Source organism: Odocoileus virginianus, chromosome 5, assembly GCF_023699985.2.
Source record: "Odocoileus virginianus isolate 20LAN1187 ecotype Illinois chromosome 5, Ovbor_1.2, whole genome shotgun sequence".
NCBI classification, from domain to species: domain Eukaryota; kingdom Metazoa; phylum Chordata; class Mammalia; order Artiodactyla; family Cervidae; genus Odocoileus; species Odocoileus virginianus.
In genome coordinates this window covers 64,428,102-64,446,719 of record NC_069678.1, presented here as the reverse complement: position 1 = coordinate 64,446,719, position 18,618 = coordinate 64,428,102, and the positions used below count along the sequence as shown (strand labels likewise).

The 18,618-nt window shown below is 41.7% G+C and overlaps 1 non-coding gene across 1 annotated transcript; it reads right to left on the bottom strand.

Annotated features, from left to right (window-relative positions):
* Positions 1 to 323: 323 nt before the first annotated feature.
* Positions 324 to 426, bottom strand: LOC139035333 (U6 spliceosomal RNA). The gene has a single exon (XR_011488002.1). It is a non-coding gene; the product is annotated as a U6 spliceosomal RNA (small nuclear RNA).
* Positions 427 to 18,618: the final 18,192 nt, after the last annotated feature.

Below are 18,618 nucleotides of genomic sequence, written 5' to 3'. Positions count from 1 at the left end.
TAATTTTTATTTTTAAAAAGTTTTATTGAATCATATACAACGTTGTGTTAGTTTCGGGTGTGCAGCAAAGTGAATCAGTTGCACACATACATATATCTGTTCTTTTTCAGATTCCTTTCCCACATAGTTATTATTGAACACTGAGTAAAGTTCTCTGTGCTATGCAACAGGTCCTTATTTGTTGTCTATTTTATACATATAGTAGTGTGTCTATGTCAACCCTGATCTCCCAATTTATCTCTCCCCCACTGCCTTTCCCCCCGGTAACCGTAGGTTTGTTTTCTACATCTAGGACATTATTTCTGCTTTGTAAATAAATTCATAAAAATATGGAATGCTTCACAAATTTGTGTCATCCTTGTGCAGGACTCATGTTACTCTTTTATGTATAATTCCAATTTCAGCATTTGTTCTGCCGAAGCAAGCACAAGGACAGAGCTCCTTGTTGTCCATGGGAGTGTGGCTGAAGTGTGGGGGTCAAAGCAGGGAATGAGGAACCAGAACCATGGGTTGCTACTCTCTAAGTTCCTAGGATGGGAGAAAGGCATCAGCCCTCACAAGTCAGCCTGCTTTCATAGAATGAATTCCCTGCTGTGCCATAGGCTAGGTATTCTATTAATATTTCTTACTCTGCCTTGGGCCCCAAAGGCAGCAGACTAATGTGCTTTCTGTATTTCTAAGACAGGGTAGCTTAATGCAGCATATCCCAAACTTCAATGAGGAAAAATCTTTGCTGGCAGCACACCTATTAACGTCTCCAAGACAATGTTCCTCGTGACAAGCTGATCTAATGTGAGTATATGTGAAAAAACTCTGGCCAATGTTCAAGATATGGGAAATAATCCTCGTATTATGCTTTCATCTTGCTTTCAATTTTAGATGTTGGTTTTTCTTTACCAGGCCTTCTGACTCACTGAAGCTCTTTGTGCAAGTAGATATATTTGCGTTTCAAAGTCTACATTTCCCAAGAAAGCTAAGTTCTGAAAACACATTTTGCTGTGATAAAGACTTTTATGGATTATAAAGCTAAACAAAAAGCACAATGAATTTAAAAGTTCTTTCTTATCATGGATTTAGCCACACACAAAATTATTTATACAGTCTTCTTTGCCTAGGAATCCACTGGGTAATGACATAACCAACACATTTTTAAAAATACATGTAGATATACACATGTGGGGGGCTTCCCTGAGGATTCAGCAAGTAAAGAATCCACCTGCCAATGCAGGAAACTCAGAAGACACCAGTTCAATCCCTGGGTTGGGAAGCTCCCCTGGAGAGGGAAATGGCAACCCACTCCAGTATGCTTACCTGAAATATCCCATGAACAGAGGAACCTGGCAGGCTACAGGCCAATGGGTCACAAAGAGTCGGAAACTACTGAATGACTAAGCACACACACACATGCATATATGGATGCATTCATGGGTAGTAACTATAGGCTACGTGTCCTTCAGGAATATTAACTATCCTTCTTCCGTGGGGTGACTTTGACAAATCATTTCCTATGTATATTTCAATCTTGCCATCTGAAAAATGAAGATGTGGGATTATGCTGTTTTTAATATTTCCCCAAAGATGAGAATCTCTGGGAGTAGTGGTTAAACATTGAAATTACTAAACCCTATGTTTGAACTTCTGATTAAATGAATCTAAGTTGTTTGTTCATTTTTTTGTTTGCTTGCTTATACTCTTGTTTGTTCCTTTGTCTCTTTTTAAACAAGGGCTCTAGGTCTTTATCTTTGAGGAAGTTGAAAACTTGATTAGATGACTCAGGGACTTTCCATCTCGGTCATTCTGTAATTCTATAACTCAGTGAGGTGGAAGATCCACTACCCCCCTCACTGGAAGCTACTCAGGTTAAAATAAGACCTTGGGAGATTTCTCTTAGGTTCTCCCCCATGAGGAGTGGCATCCAGGTAAGTTTGTGGGAAATAGACATCTACTTCTCCTGAGTCAGTGAGATAATAAGCCCCATGTGAACAACAAACAGTAGTTATGCTGTGGTTATTAAAACTGTGAACACACTTCCCCTTAACTTTTCTAATCTGTTCTCCTAAATAAGTATCCCACTCAGAATCTTAGTGTCCTCCTCCCCAAACCTTACATTAATAACTTTGAACATCCAGAAATGGTTTGAGAACCTCATAACTCCATGAGTGGCTCTGGAGGTAAAGAGCATGGTGATCTGTGGTTAAACTTCAAACTACTACAAACATCAAGTCCATCTGCAATATTGCTTCTCTGGAAGCCAGTGGGTCCCCCTGAGACTGATGTAACCATTTCTGGGAACTGGTTGGAAAAATGAAGGCTGGTTTTCCCATCAATCCTTTAAGATAATCAGAAGACAAAAGGATTAAAGTTCCTGAGACTTTAGCTTCTCTAAAAGAAAACCTACCGGAGAGCACCCAAACACAATCATTTCAGTTTTAATTTTTAAAATTTAGCTTACCCTTTCCATTATCCAAATCAATGATTCAAGTAGGGAAGAAAGTAGCATTGTGTTCTGCTGTAGAAAGATTTTGGAATCTCTTTCCCTGAACATCTTTAATAAGTGCTAATCAGCATGAGAGAAAACAACTGACACTAGGGAAAGGAAATACAGATATGAGACTGATGAGGTTAAGTAAAAATCCTGAAATCTTGAATTTGAAATGGGAGTATCAGTATGAATCATGATACAACTTTAAAACAAAATGGTAGTTTCTAGCTCTGTCCATGGAAAAGGCCTAGAAACAAATAACCAACGAAGTAGAATAAAACATGTAGTACAGATTGTGAACTTTAAATGCTATTTTCTTACCAAAAAGAGCCAGAGCTCCTTGGAGAAATAGTAGAAATGGTAGTTGCTCAGCTATGTCTGATTCTGCAATGCTATGGACTGTAGCCCACCAGGCTCCTCTGTCCATGGAATTCTCCAGGCAAGAATTCTGGAGTGGGTTGCCATTTCCTTCTCCTGGGGATCTTCCTAACCCACGGATCAAACCTAGGTTTCTTGCATTGTAGGCAGATTCTTTACTGCCTGGACCACCAGGGAAGCTCTGTTAGAGAAATAGATGATTCCAAATCTGGATCAGAAAATTACAAGATGAGATTGTATTGTGTTGCCTTGAGAGAAAGCAAGGAGACTAAAACAACTAACATTATGTCAGAAGGTCTCGGGAGCTAACTTAAAGAGAATCCCACTAGTCAAAGATGGTACAGTTGAACACTAATAAGAATAATCACGGTAATATATTGAAACTTTCAAGCATATTAAAAATCCAAGAATTTATTATGTAATGTTTAAGTCCTCATTGGTCAAAAAAAAAAAAAAAAGAAGAAAGAAAGAAAAATGCACTGGTCATGTTTGGAGGACCCTAGGGAGCAACTCACTATTTTGAAAACTGGTAAACAAAGGAAAAGCATCAAGCACTTAGCCTCTTTGCTATACAATCTGTTATTTCAGCCAAGTAGTGGATTAGAAGTTTCTCTTTATAGAGTAAATTTCAGCTAAATATTTTGTAAAGGAATGACCTGGTTTGATTATTGCCAATTTACATTTCCTAATAGATCTATAAAATGATCACCAATAGTTGCTAATATCTCAAGAAAAGGAACAACAAGACTTTGTGTGTCTCCTGATGGAAATACACATCATCCAGGAAGTATTCTTGCCAACAAATTCAAATTGGAATCTGATTAAGTCTCTAGCTCTAACCATGAATTTACAGGACGTACAGGGGTCAGAGAAAGATAAAAATCAAGGAAATACAGACTAGATGGAAAACTCTGCAAGGCACTGACCCAGATTTCTCAATGAATAAATTGCTAGGAAAAGAAGAAAAAGGAAGGAGGGTGATCTTTAGGTTTAAAATAGGCTTAAATATATCAACCGTTCAATACATGGATTTCATTTGGACCCTGATTGTAACTAAAAATAGTTAACAGTTATGAGACAATCAGGAAGTTAGACCACAGGCTGGATATATAATAATAAAAAGACTTATAATTTTTTAAAATGTGGAAATTCTTCCAGTGATATTTTTTAATAGTTCTTATATTTTAAATGCTCATACCTATTTATAGAAGAATGATTCTATAGCTGACATTTGCTCCAAAGTACTCTAGCTTGCAGTGAGTAGAGCATATAGAGAAAACTAAATGGATTATCAATTGATAATTATTAAACTGGATGATGGTTACATGGGGTCTCATTATGCTAGTCTCTCTACTGTTGTATATAATATAATTTTTTCCAAAATTAAAAAAAAATGGATTGATCATTCCCTCTCTTGAAAGGATTTACCTTGTCCATTCTTGAAGGTGGCCCAGGAAGTCACCCATTGGTCTCATTCCTGTGGGAGTAGCTATGCATAGAGATGGCAGAAGTGGGATGACCCTGCTGTATTCTTTCACCAAACTGAGGTATTTTAAAATAAGTGATTTGAATAAGCATTCAAAAGCAACTTTTTCCAACGTCAACTTATTGCAGTTGTTTTAGGTGAGGATGGAAGGCCACAGAGGACCATGATGTCAGATTCCAGAACACAATTTTTTCCCCCTTGAACATGATTTAAAACTCAAACCATCTCCATGAGTCTTTCTGAGGCCAAAAGGAAAATCCTGGGCTCTTTGCCAGCACTCTCCCCCTCCGCTTTTCAGGACCAGCCTTTTTCCTCTCATTTCTTTAAAGAACAGAGAAAAGCAGAAAAACCTGGAAAACATTATGCTCCTTTGACAAAAATAAAATAAAAACATACTGTGTCAATTTCTCACAAACACTATAGTCAGAATCAGAATCTCATATTATTTTCAGATATGTGGGAGAGTTTTCCAGCACAGCAGGGAGAAAACAGGATATACTGTAACAAGGTTGTAAACAGATTTAAACCCCTTGGGTTTCCCTGCCTGTAGCTTCCTAATGCCCTGCCTCACAGTGGAATGACAGGGCCAGTATCCTACACCTCAGACATGTTCCCAAATTTCCTTCTTCACACAACCATGGAATTCCTCTTGTCCACAGACTAAATAGAAACAAAATCAAATTAATGACAAATGACTTTCCAAAAACTTGAAATACAACAAGAATGTTTCTGAACAGGAAGAGTAGCAGATCCAAACAAAGCCACCCAAATTGTTTTCTTCACATGCCAAACTTCATATCTGTCTCGCACAATTATTTCTGATCTATGGTGCCCTTTTCATTAATGTGTGGATTTGAACCCAATCTGATTCCCATCTTTCCCATTAAAACCTTCAGTCTCCCCTAAGAACCAAGGTCTAGGCTGAGGAAGTTGCAGTTACAAACAAAATGAGTTAATACCCGGCAAAAAGTATCAAGTAAGCCCTGCTCTACTTTCTTCACTTCTTCTTTCTTGGAACGCTTGTACAACCCTCTGAGGCAGCTGCTCTTATTTCCTTCATTTCACAGTCAAAGAATCCAAAGCTTCAAGGGGCTACAACAAGTAAGATGCTCAGCTAAGACTGGAACAAATTTCTGTTTTACTCCAAAGCACAGTCCTGTAATCACTGTACTAAACTTCTTACCAGCCAACTTTGGAAGGCACTTAGCTGCTTATGTTAAAGGTAGCAGAACTTTGTAAGGAAGGTGCCAAGACAGCAAGACATAGTGAGAAAGGGTACTGGCTGTTGTATATGGCTGTGCATAGTGTGTACTGCACAACTCCAGGGGGCGCCACTCACCCTATAGCTTATGGAAATGGTGTTCTTTTTTTTTTTTTTTTTTTCTTTTGGAGGCTAATTACTTTACATCATTACAGTAGTTTTTGTTATACATTGATATGAATTAGCCATGGATTTACATGTATTCCCCATCCCAGTCCCCCCTCCCACCTCCCTCTCCACCCGATCCCTCTGGGTCTTCCCAGTGCACCAGGCCCGAGCACTTGTCTCATGTACCCAACCTGAGCTGGTTATCCGTTTCACCCTAGATAATACACATGTTTCAATGCTGTTCTCCTGAAACATCCCACCCTCGCCTTCTCCCAGAGTCCACAAGTCTGTTCCATACATCTGAGTCTGCCATATGACCCAGCAGTCCCACTTCTGGGCATACACACCAAGGAAACCAGATCTGAAAGAGCCACATGCACCCCAATGTTCATCGCAGCACTGTTTATAATAGCCAGGACATGGAAGCAACCCAGATGCCCATCAGCAGACGAATGGATGAGGAAGCTGTGGTACATATACACCATGGAATATTACTCAGCCATTAAAAAGAATTCATTTGAATCACTCCTAATGAGATGGATGAAACTGGAGCCCATTATACAGAGCGAAGTAAGCCAGAAAGATAAAGACCATTACAGTATACTAACACATATATATGGACTTTAGAAAGATGGTAACGATAACCCTATATGCAAAACGGAAATGGTGTTCTTGAAATTATGCTTAGCACCACCTGCATGGCAATATGCCTTTCATGGGCCTGGTCCTTAAAATTTAAATAAGCTCCTATGATCTTTGATCTTCATTTCATTTCTCTGAGCTTTAACTTCATCATATACCAACTGGGGCTGCCAATAAATGCAGAATAGGCAATACTGCTAAGAAGACTGCTACCCCAAGCCTATTAAAGTCATTATGAACACAGTTTATCAGTACTGTAACTAGAAATCAACTTCTCCCAGAGTGCTCTGCCTAGGGGTACAAAATCATGTTGAATTGGGTTTGGCCAAGTGAAAGTCGCCTTCTCCTCCTTATGAATCTTTACATACGGGAGTGCCAAGAGCTCAGTCCTTGGGCATCGTCTCTACCTATACTCATTTTCTTTTTTTTTTTTTTTCCTATACTCATTTTCAAGGTGATCTCATGCAGGCCCATAGCTCCAATACCATCCAAAGATGATAACTCTCACATTGCTGTCTCCAGCCCTACCCTCTCCTTGAGATTCAGGTCCCGTGTCCATCTCGACTTTCCCACTTCTAATTGACCCCTGAAACTAATAAAATTTGAGATAGCCACACAAGCAACAAAACCAAAAATAAATGTATGGGACTATAACGAACTAAAAATCTGCACAGCAAGAGAAATGATCAACAAAATAAAAAGGCAACCAATGTAATGGGAAAAAATATTTGCTAAGTACATTGTATCTGATAAGGGGTCAATACCCAGAATATGTGAGGAACCCATATACTCAATGCTAAACTGTAATACTTCAATTAAAAATGGACAAAGAATGGACCTGAATAAACATTTTTCCAAAGAAGACATACAAATGGCCAACTGGTACAAGAAAAGGTGCCCAACAGCAATAATCATTAGGGACACGCAGATCAAAACCACAGTGAGCTATCACCTCACACCTGTTAGAATGGTTGTTATCAAAAAGACAAGAGACTGTTGCGGCTGAGGATGTGGAAACCAAGGGAATCCTTGTATGGCTCAGCTGGTAAAGAATCCGCCTGCAATATGGAAGACCTGGGTTTAGTCCCTAAGCCGGGAAGATTCCCTGGAGAAGGGAATGGCTACCTACTCCAGTATTCTGGGCTGGAGAATCCCATGGACTATATAGTCCATGGGGTCACAAAGAGTTGGGCATGACTGAGCGACTTGCACTTTCACTTTATACATTGTTCGTGGGAATGTAGATTAGTACAGTCACTATGTACCAAAATAGTAGAGAGGTTCCCCAAAAAGTTAAGATAGAAGTGTCATATGATCCAGGTATCCCACTTCTGAGTATATATTCAAAGGAAATAAAATCACCACCTTCAAAATGATATCTGCGCCCCCATGTTCACCATAGCATCATTACAATGACCTGGAAACAACATAAGTGTTCATCAGTGGATGAATGGATAAAGAAAATGTCACTCACACACACGCGCACACACACACGTACATACTGGAATATCATTCAACCAAAGAAAGAAGGAGATCCTGTCATTAACTACAACATGGATGAAACTTGAAGGCATTATGTTAAGTGAAATGTCAGACATAGAAAGAAAACTAACATATGTTCTCACCTATGTGTGGAATCTTTTTTTAAAAATCTTTAAAAAATCATAGAAACAGAGAATAAATTGGTGGTTGTCGAGGTTGGCAGGAGAGGAAATGAGGGGAAAGTGGTCAGACGGACAAGTGTTCAGTAATAAGAAGAGTAACTTTGGCGATGTAATGTACAGCATGGTGACCATAGTTAACAATATTTGAAAGCTGCACTGATTCACACTGACATATGGCAGAGACCACCACAACACTGTAAAGCAATTATCCTCCAACTTAAAAAAATGAAAGTTTCTAAGAGAGCAGATTTTCACACACACACACACACAAAGATAACTCTGTGTTAACTAACCTTATTGTGGTAATAATTTTGCAGTATATACACATCTCAAATTATCACATTGTACACTTTCATCTTACACAGTGTTATATGTCAACTATATCTCAATAAAGTAGGAAAAAAATAACTTAGTCAAATTTAAAAAAAGATCCAGAATGCAACTTGTGCTTTTGAACTCTGACCAACTCTACCCCAATCCTATAAAAGTCACATCATCCCCCCAGCTGCTCAAAACAAAAGCAAGTCCTCTCAACTGTGACCTTCAACATTTATCCTTATCGTGACCCTCTCTGACCACTTCCACTTGCTGCTTGTATGTGTGTGTGTGTGTGTGCATTCCATGTGTTGTATTTGTTATTCATAAAGAGAAATTGTTTTGTCTTTCAGTTTGTGGGTTCCAGTTTTCCTTTTAAAGCAGTGTCTTCATGGGTGGGCCCTACTTACCAAACTGATTTTATTGCTCTCACTTCCAAATCAAAGCAGACAATCTTAGTCCTGCCTTGACCAAAAGTGTCTCAAAGGAGTTTGCCTCTTTTCACAGCTTCTGCTGCTGCTGCTGATAAGTCGCTTCAGTCGTGTCCAACTCTTAGTGACCCCATGACTGCAGCCCACCAGGCTCCTCCATCCATGGGATTTTCCAGGCAAGAGTACTGGAGTGGGGTGCCATTGCCTTCTCCACCTCACAGCTTCTACTTCCTTCCGAGTCCCTGACTATTCCACCCTCTGTATTTCACCCATGCAGCAACCTATTGACACTGCTCTTATGAAAACCTCCAGAATGTTCCTAATTGCTAAACCCAAAGGATTATGTGTAGATAATGTATGATTATCCCAATCATATTGGACCTCTCTGCTCATCGGAAATTGCTAATCTTTCCTACCGCTCTGAGTCCTGCAGCCCCCGTGGGTCCTGAGGCCCCTGCATCCTGCACTGTTCCCACCACTCTGGCTAAAAGGGGTCAGATTTCTCTGCTGACTCTCCTTTAGTCTCCACTCTTCATTCCCCTTTCTTCTGAAAGGTTCTTAAGCTTCTCTTTTTCAAGAAAACCTCTAAAATATGTTGAAAACTATGGGACACATTCTTCTCTTAAAAAAAAAAGGCTATGTTTATGGATTCATGATATTTTAAGTAATTTCAATTACTTAATATATCAGGCTGTATCACATCCTGAAGGCAAGCTACACAGGCCCTCTGCTCTATGTTCTCAGCCTGGGGGATGCCAACCATCCCCTGGGCTTTGAGGGTCAGCTATATGTTAGTTTTCAAATGTGTACTTCAAGCAGCAACTATTCTCCAAATAGTGGGAGAATAGATTCTCCCGATCTCACATCCTCAATTTTCAACTAAAACATGTCTGTTTATCACCATGTGCTCAATGTATTTCAACCTAGCCTGAATATGTGGCAGTCCTGGCTAATTTCTCCTCTGGGTGGATGGTATCACTATTCATCCCAATCACCAAAAAAAAAAAAACAAAAAAAACCCTGCTCTTCCTTTCCTTTTTCTTGTAACTTTTGAGACTCAAGTCCTTCTCATCTCTTACTTGGATTGTTAGAGGAGTCTTCTATTTGGTCTGTTTCCCACATTGCCTTCTTCAAAGACACCGTCCACAATGCAGCTATTGGGTTGGCCAAAAGATTCGTTCAAGTTATTCCATGAGATGTCATGAAAATACCCAAATGGACCTTTTGGCCAACTTAATATATTACTCTTTATGGACCCCCCCGTACTTCTCATGACATTATATCCCCAAGTGTGTTTCCAAGAATACAATGTGTGCGAACAAAAAAGTTATCACAGTCAGTTAAGTTGAGTAAGCATTAGGTTTAATCACTTCTCAGAACCTTCAGTACATTAAACACATTTTGGAGTTCCAACTGGGGGTGCATGGAATAAAACATTTATTGAGCATTTCGGTGACAAAAGTCCAGTGTTCTTTGGATTAAACTTTAAGTAGGGTTGGTCTACGAGTTCAAATTTAATTTCCTCATCTGTCTTTTCTTCCAGTTTCCAGCTGTTCTTCTTGATAATGTCGACAATGGGAAGATAGCAGTGTGTACTCTGGATTTAGGAAGACCAAGGTTTAAATTTCAGCACAAGACTTTGGGCCGAATTGCTTAATCTCTCAGAATGTGGACTAGCCCCTCTGCCCCTCACAGCTGACTTCTACAGGCTGCATCATCTAGATGTTCCTGCTCTCATCTAGATGTTTCCAGTGGAAAGCAGTGGTGGGAGCCCAGCGAGTGAAAGCAGTGGGAGAAGAGAGAGCAGTATATTCAATACCCTCACCCCCACCTCCCTGCCTTGTCATAAGACAGTGTTTTGACCGTCTGACTCTCTCCTGGCTCCAGCTGTCTCCTGTCTGGGTCAGCCTCTCCCTCCTCCTTCCCTTTAGACCTAGGAGTGCTAATGACTTCCAGCTGTTGCTAACCTCTCATGGTTTCATCGTCACTTGTGTTCCTTCAGTTCTGTTCACACCTCTATAAAGAGTCCATTCCTTAAACTCCCCTAGGTATACCATCTGTTTCCTGCTGGATCTCTGACAGCATAGAACTTTAGTCTCGTTACAAAACGGGGATCATAACACCCATCTCATGGAGCTGTTGAGAGCATTTGGTGAAGGTGCATGAGTGTGTCAAGCTCCAGCACAGTACCTGGCACACAGTGGAGAGTGTGTTAGTTGCTCAGTTGTGTCTGACCCTTAGCGACCCTATGAACTGTAGCCCGCCAGGCTCCTCTGTCCATGAAAGTCTTCGGGCAAGAATACTGGAGTGGGTTGCCATTTCCTTCTCCAGGGGATCTTCCTGACCCAGGGATCAAACCCGAGTCTCCTGCATTGGCAGGTAGATTCTTCACCATCTGAGTAGTGCTCACTAAAGGAAAGATGGCTTCCCTGGTCCTGCTCCCTTCTGCCGGTCACCCAATAGTCAGATACACAGAAATCTTCCTGCTCCCTTGCAGTGACCCAGGCTGATGTGGGTAAAGGGAAGCAGTGCTGAGCCCCAGTCTGAAAAGCTGTCATAGGAACCCAGGCTCCACTCAGCAGCTACAGAACAGGGCTGACCTGCAGGTCCTATTGCAGGGCCTGGAACAGACGATCCTAACAAGAACTGGAGCAGCGAGGGTCAGGGGATCTATGTGCTTAGCATTCCTCTTGGGAAAAAAGCTGCTTCTGTACTGGCCCCAGATGGTCTGTCCCCCTACAGTGGCCAATTGTTTCCCAAGGAAGAAATTCTTCCAGTTCCAAATCTACTCCCTGTCCCCCATTCAAGTGATCAAGTGGCCTCCAACGGAGGATGCTAGCTACTTGGAAGGGGAGGTCATTTGAACTGGCTCGTGGCATGTAATCAGAATGCGATTTCACTTTGCTTTCTACCATCTCTTTAAATGTGGGAGAATTCTTCCCATACCTCTTGAAAACTCAGGGAGTTTTTCTGGTCATTCTCAAAGCCCATAGAACACAGAAATAAATTCAGAAATAAAACCACCCAGTACATTATGTAACATTTAAACTTTATTCAAGGGTTATGTCTCCTCCCTACCTCAGGAGATAGCAGAAAGAAATTGTCTACCAGGGCTACAGTACATCCTGTGGCAGAGGTGCCAGCTGCAGTGACTTTGAGCCCTCCCCGCACCCCGGGGCCTCAGTGATTTCAAATACAAAGTTTCTCCTAGCAACACGGGCCCCGCTGTGGTCTATCGCCTCCCCAGTGAGGCGATAGGACTGGAGGAACGGCTCCAATGACAAAATGAGGACACGAAAACAAAAGCGTAGCAAGGAGAGGAGGTGGGACCCTGCATGGAAGGCGAGCAAGGAAGGCTTCATGGCCTCTTCCCCTGGGGCTTTTTAGCCTCCTCAAAGTGGGGTCAAGGGTCCCCAAGACACTGAGGCTTTCCCAGGGATGAGGAGGGTCTACCCTGGATAGCACAGGGTGCCCTGACTTCAAGCAGTCCACCAGTAGGAGCATGAGAGTTTGAACTCTAAATAACCCATAGTAAATGCAAGCTTGGGGGTGGGGGTGTCACAGGGTGGCTGTCAAATTAAATGACTCTATTCTCCAGGCCACTCTCCAAGGCGCTCCATAGCCTGCTGACAGCCTGAGGCACAGCTCCAGAAGTTTATTCAGAAAACTACAGATCTGCAAAGATGATGAAACTGCAAGTCCAAGAATACCTCCCTGGGTCAGGTGAAGACATAGATCACAATGGCATCCAACAAACTGAGCCAGTTATTTGGGAGGCAGAGTGTGAAGGAAGCTGTGAGTCAAGGTTGTCCTATTTCTTCTAGATCTAGAGTTACAGGGTTGTGGTCACAGCCCCTCCGTTTGACGCCACCATTTTCAACATCCCCCCCGGCCCCCGCCATCAGACCTACTACCTAGAAACCCTAGTGCGGCAGGCAGAAAAATGATGCCCCAAAGATATCCATGTCTTAATCCACCAGACATCATAAGGCAAAAGGAACTCACAGAAGTGATTAAATTTAGGATCATAAGTTGGGGAGATTTTCTTGGAAAATCCAGATAGATGGTCCCAGTGTTTTCACATGAGTCCTTATAGGAAGGAAGCAGGAGTGTCAGAGTCAGAGAAGATTTAACAGCAGAAGTAGTGGTCAGAGTGATGCATTTTTTGGCTTCAAAAATGAAAGGGGACCATAAGCCAAGGAATGTGGGCAGCCTCTGGAAGCTAGAAAAATCAGGATTCCCCCCTATAGCCTCCAGAAGGAGTGCAGCCCTGACCAGGCTTCAACTTTAGCTAGGGAAACTGATCTCAGGTTTTTTACCTCCAGAACTATAACATAATTTGGGTTTTTTGTTTTGTTCATTTTGTTTTTAAGCCACTAGGGCCATCCCCAGTGGCACAGGGGTAAGGAATCCACCTGCCAATGCAAGAGACACTGGAGATGAGGGTTTCATCTTTGGGTCGGGATGATCCCCTGGGGTAGGAAATGGCAACCCACCCCAGTATTCTTGCTAGGAACATTCCATGGACAGAGTAGTCTGGCAGGCCCCAGTCCACAAGGGTCAGACATGGCAACTAAGTGCATGCGTGCGCACACACACACACACACACACACACACACACCCTAGGTTTTTAATAAATTGTTCCAGCAGCAACATGGGAAAATTAAAATGTGGTAAGAGAATACTGAGATGATTCTTTCAGGATCATAAAGCCCCAGTCAAAATCATCCTGATGAGACCCAACTCTCCACCTCACCCCTGTCCAGTGATATTTTTACTGCAGTTGATCTTCCTTCCAAATCTGGAAGTCTCAGGATCATTCATATCCAAGCTTAATGTCTGTCAGGGACACCATACATGTCTCAGCACTGGGCATAGCTCTCCTTCTTCGTGGGTTGATGCCCAGTTCTGGAATGGATATAATTTTGATATGAGGAACAGTCCCCTTTTGGAGAAAAAGCCCCTGATAGAAGATTCTCCCTCATCTATGATAGCATTCATTCAAAAATCATGGTGACTCATTGAGTGGTAGTGGGGATAAATGGTCAGCTTTCATAATATCTGTATGAGAAACATCAGCAAATGCTAAATAGTATTCAAGTATCCCTGGAGGAAGAGATTAGGAACTGGAAATACTGGGGATCAGAAGATACCCCAGCCTAACATCAATACTCAGTGTTAACATTATTAGAACTATGTATTATAATTAACCTTATTATACAACATTTGGTTTTCTCTCGTTAATTGCCTTGGTCTTGTTTGTTTGATTTTCTAGGTAACCATCACCTTTTAATCTTCAAACTCTGGTACTGAAGTATAAATTTCCTCTCAAGAAGTTCAAACACATGAGGCAATTGACCTGCTGTATTCTGTCTTGGTTACATCTCCCCCAAGTCCCTCCAGCATCCCACTCACCTCTGGACTAGATCCTCTCTAGTCTAACCACAAGCGCTCTTCTGCTGGGTTAGCTCCACTTTGGGGTTAGGAGTACTCGATTGCCTGAAAGGTACCCTAAAGGAAACTGCCTTGGAGTATGTGCCAGTTCAGAGTTTTTTTCCTGAAGAGACTCTATAGCCTCAATTCATACATGGAACATTCTCGGTCATATTGAACTTAATCCCAACACCCAATTAACCCCCACATTTTAAACCGCTAATGTGTCAAGTAAGTCTGCAAACAAAGATAGCTAGCAGGATCACAAGGTGGGGATAAGTAAACACAGGCCCGAGAGAAAAGGTGTTGTCAGTGCTCTGACAGTAGCTCTGGCCCCTACTAAACAAGGGGCCCAAGTCCACACCAGTCCCTGGCCCATCACCTGGTGGGGCAGGTGTTATTGGGACTTTGATTGAAGAAGGGCGCCACAGTACCAACTGCATTCCGGACGCCAGATAAAGAAATGGGAGCTACGCTTAACATGACATTGTAAAGCAATTATATTCCAAATTGAAAAAAAGAAAAAACAAATAAGCAATAAGAATATATGGACTAGGTGGATAGGTGGATCAGATAATAAAGAATCTGCCTACAATGCAGGAGGCCTGGATTCAACCCCTGGGTCCAGAAGATCCCCTGGAGAAGGAAATGGCAACCTACTCCAGTATTCTTGCCTGGGGAATTCCATGGACAGAGGAGCCTGCAGGCTATAGACCCATGGGTCACAAAGAGTTGGCCACAACTAAGCAACTAAACACTTTCACTTTCAATAAGGATATATGAACAGAACAGGTATATGTGGCCATTTGCAATAACTTTAAATGGAGTATAATTTATAAAAATATTTAATCGTGTTGTACACCTGGAACAAATATTGTAAATCAAGTATACTTTAAAGAAGAGTTTTTCTAAAAAAATAAATACTTTTTTTTATAAAAGAAATAGGAGCTATGGATGAAAAAAAAATGATGATGTCATGTTGAATAATCTTTTCCCTAGTTTCCTAATTTCTTGGCCAGTTGTCCTGGAGCATGTGTTCTCAAATGAAGGTGACAATATCTCAGATGTTACAGTGTTTCATGGCCCTCCAAGAGGCCACAGTAAATAAACAGATATACAGTATATCTATGATATTAAAACTTTATGGGGAGAAGAGTGATTTGGAAAATTCTCAAAAAAATTTCATTAGGAGGGAAGTCACAAAAAAATTTGTTTAAAGGTTGAGAAATGCTGTTCTAGAGAAAGTTGGTTTTGATGACTGGTCTCTTCATAATAGCAACCCACTCCAGTATTCATGCCTGGAAAATCCCATGGACTGAGGAGCCTGTGGGGCTAAAGTCCATGGGGTCGCAAAGAGTCAGACATAACTGAGCGACTTCACTTTCAGTTTCTCTTCATAACGTATTTTTTAATATATTTTATTTGATTAGTAAACTTTGAGTCAAATGGAAAGGTGGATTGTTTTCTGTTGTGTTCATAATTGCAAAAACAGTTCCTACAAAGCCTGAATCATATCAGGACACTGTAATAGTCATGGCACAGGAAGCGAAGGTAGAAACAAGGAACTCAGGGTTACCTATTAGTAATGGTTCAGGTTTATAAATAGCAGGAGTGGGGGCAAACCTCAAACATGAAATTCACCCAGGCACGAGATAGGAATGGGCTGTACCTGCTTCCAGGCCCAACTTGGTGGTGAGAACACTTCTGCTCATACAGCTGCCTGGAATAACATCTCAGGGCTAATGAATGGACCTCCATTATAAGGGGGACCCTAAGGGCCCTCGTAATCAACTATTCTGCACCTTTGAAAATACTATAGTGAAAACTGAGAATAATTCGAATAACCTCAGCTATTGGAGCCAAATTTGGGAGCCCTGGGGTAAAACATTGGGTAGTTTGAATCTATTAACTGTTCAAAGAAAGAGGTCAAACTGCTCCAAACACAAATTGAGCTCCTGGGCTGGAAGTGACTGAGATAGAGAGTGGGACTGAAGTGGGCCCAGTTGGAGAACTACTGTTTTACTTGATAAATGCTTTTAATGGATGGAGCCAGGACTTCACTTGCAGTCCAGTGGTTGAGACTTTGGCTACCACTGAAGAGGGCTCAGGCTCCACCCTTTGTCAGGAAGCTAGGATCCCACATATGCTGCATGACCAAAAAAAAAAAAAAAAAGATAGCTCCTGCGAAGAAAAGCTCCCAGTTTTCATTTTCAGATTATTTTAGACTCCAAATGCAGAGAATTTGAATGTGCCAAGGCCTCTTAGGTTTTTGTTCTGTTTGTGAGATGGATGGATGATGATGATTCATCTTTCCTCCCATCATTCCCCTCTCCCCCTGCCCCATCCTGCAAGGTAGCTCAGCCTTGATTCTATCACCTGAGCTGGAGCGGGAGCCTCAGCTGAGCTGGGCTTCCCCTAAGTGCTTGCTGCTGAACTCACCATGTCGGTGTGTATGTCTTCCTAGAGGGAGAACGACATGTCTGTACACTAATGATAGTCTGCATACACACAGGCCTGTGGGCCATCAGAAACACAGACCCTGCTGTGTAACTTACAAAATAATTAACTGGCAATACTTGATGTCAATGAAACCAAACAGTCCTGGCGGGATGGACACTGATGGGTGTGTGAAAGTCAGGCAAGCCAAGTTCTTGCTGGTTCCATGGGAACAGTGACACCTCTTCTGACTCCAAAGGAATCTGATCCCCTGGAAGATAGGACTGTGAATCTACTGCTGGGTTTGGCAAAGTGGAAGAGTTTTCAGTGGTGACCTGGGGCAAAGCCTGAATGGAGTGAGTTGGAGGGAGAATGAGGGGAGAGAGAATTGGAGACAGTGAAAACTGACTACCTTTTCAGGAATTTTGATGCAAAAATGAGTAAAGAAATGGGATAGTAGTTGGGGCAGGGGGAGAGAGAGTTGAGATCAAGAGAAGATGAAAAATGGAAGGGATAATGGTTCAGTTGTATGCTCATGGAGAGTGGGGGCAGTGAGGTGCAGACTGACAATGTCAGTTACAATGGATGATCAATCAATGTGATGGAAGTCTTCAGTGGAGTTGAAGGATTGTTGAGTTGGGACATTAGAGCAGAAAGTTGGAAAGTTACATTTGAGATGATGAAAAGCCCAGACACTATCTTTTTATTTTTTGGCCATGCTGCTTGGTATGTGGGATCTTAGTTCCCTGACCGGGAACCGAACCCACACCCCCTGCAGTGGAAGCACGGAGTCTTATCCACTGAACCACTAGGGAAACCCCCAAACACTACCTTAAACCCACAAAAAGGTATCCTGCAGAGGGATGATCCTACCACCAGAATGAGGGCTCCTTATCAAACTATGCTGGGAAGTCTTCTAGTTCCGTGGTCTAGGATTTTGAGGATGACAGACATGCTGTATGGATGGCTGGGTAGCAAGGATAGAAAACTTTGGTCCCCAAGGACCTGAGAAACAGCCATAGTGTCAGCCCCAGGCTGCTTGTCTCAGGACCTCCATGTAGAAGAGAAAAAACTACTCTCTCACTTAGATTCCTGTTATTTTGGTTCTCAGTTCTTTGCAGCTGAACTTAATTGTAACTAATACAAAGAGTAATTTTAAAAAGACCATGTAGAAAAATTACAAAATTATTTATTACTTAAAATAGAATTGGGGGCTAAAAGTAATAAGTAGTGAGAAAGAAAGGCAATACCTATTAGTAAAAGACAGAGAAGGCAATGGCAGCCCACTCCAGTACTCTTGCCTGGAAAATCCCATGGACGGAGGAGCCTGGTGGGCTGCAGTCCATGGGGTCGCGAAGAGTCAGACACGACTGAGTGACTTCACTTTCATTTTTCACTTTCATACACTGGAGAAGGAAATGGCACCCCACTCCAGTACTCTTGCCTGGAGAATCCCAGGGACGGGGGAGCCTGGTGGGCTGCCATCTATGGGGTCGCACAGAGTCGGACACGACTGAAGCAACTTAGCAGCAGCAGCATTAGTAAAAGAACATTCCTTCATCCCCAGTCATGAACTTAAATGCACTTATTAACATAGTATGTAATATAAATATGTATATATATTTAAACAGACTTCATTTTTTTAGAGCATTTATAGAAAACTTGAATGGAAGGTACACAGATTTTCCTTTTACCCCTCTACCCTCACACATCCATACATAGCCTTGATGTCTTTTCATGACTTGATAGCTCATTTCTTTTTAAAGATAAAAAACTTTCCATTATCTGGTTATACTACAATTAATGCATTCACCTACTGAAAAACATCTTGGTTGGTCCCAGGTTTTGATAATTATGAATAAGGCTGTTATAATATCCACATGCAGGTTTTTGGTGGTCTTAAGTTTTAACTGAATTAAAGTTGCCCATTCCCATCCATTTTAGTTCACTGATTCCTAAGCTGTCAGTGTTCAACCTTGCCA